We start from the raw sequence: 785 nt of genomic DNA, 5'->3' as shown, positions 1-785 counted from the left end.
TTCCCCATGTAATTCACCTCTGCTATTGTAGGGTTCTCATGATCATAAGCTTCTTCTTCGGAAGATGCCTCTTGAGTACTGTTGGATGCAGCTTGCAATCCATTCAGACTCTGAGAAATCATATTGACTTGCTGAGTCAATATTTTATTCTGAGCCAATATGGCATTCAGAGTATCAATTTCAAGAACTCCCTTCCTCTGAGGCGTCCAATTACTCACAGGATTCCTTTCAGAAGTGTATATGAACTGGTTATTTGCAACCATGTCAATGAGTTCTTGTGCTTCTACAGGCGTTTTCTTTAGGTGAATGGATCCACATGTAGAATGGTCCAATGACATCTTTGATAACTCAGACAGGCCATCATAGAATATATCCAGGATGGTCCATTCTGAAAGCTTGTCAGAAGGACACTTTTTGGTCAGTTGCTTATATCTCTCCCAAGCTTCATAGAGGGATTCACCTTCTTTATGTCTGAAGGTTTTAACATCCACTCTAAGCTTACTAAGCTTTTGAGGAGGAAAGAACTTGGCTAAGAAAGCCGTGACCAACTTATCCCAAGAGTTCAGGCTATCCTTAGGTTGAGAGTCCAACCATATTCTAGCTCTGTCTCTTACAGCAAACGGGAAAAGCATAAGCCTGTAGACCTCAGAGTCAATCCCATTGGTCTTAACAGTATCACAGATCTGCAAGAACTCAGTTAAGAACTGAAAAGGATCTTCTGATGGAAGTCTATGAAACTTGCAGTTCTGTTGCATCAGAGAAACTAATTGAGGCTTTAGCTCAAA

General features: G+C 40.9%; 1 non-coding gene across 1 annotated transcript; it reads left to right on the top strand.

Annotated features, from left to right (window-relative positions):
- Positions 1-392: 392 nt before the first annotated feature.
- LOC148577236 (small nucleolar RNA R71) lies at positions 393-500 on the top strand. The gene has a single exon (XR_015903861.1). It is a non-coding gene; the product is annotated as a small nucleolar RNA R71 (small nucleolar RNA).
- Positions 501-785: the final 285 nt, after the last annotated feature.

This window comes from Arachis ipaensis, chromosome B1, assembly GCF_059453495.1.
Source record: "Arachis ipaensis isolate K30076 ecotype BB chromosome B1, ASM5945349v1, whole genome shotgun sequence".
Taxonomy (NCBI): domain Eukaryota; kingdom Viridiplantae; phylum Streptophyta; class Magnoliopsida; order Fabales; family Fabaceae; genus Arachis; species Arachis ipaensis.
This window is presented reverse-complemented; position numbering and strand designations above follow the sequence as displayed.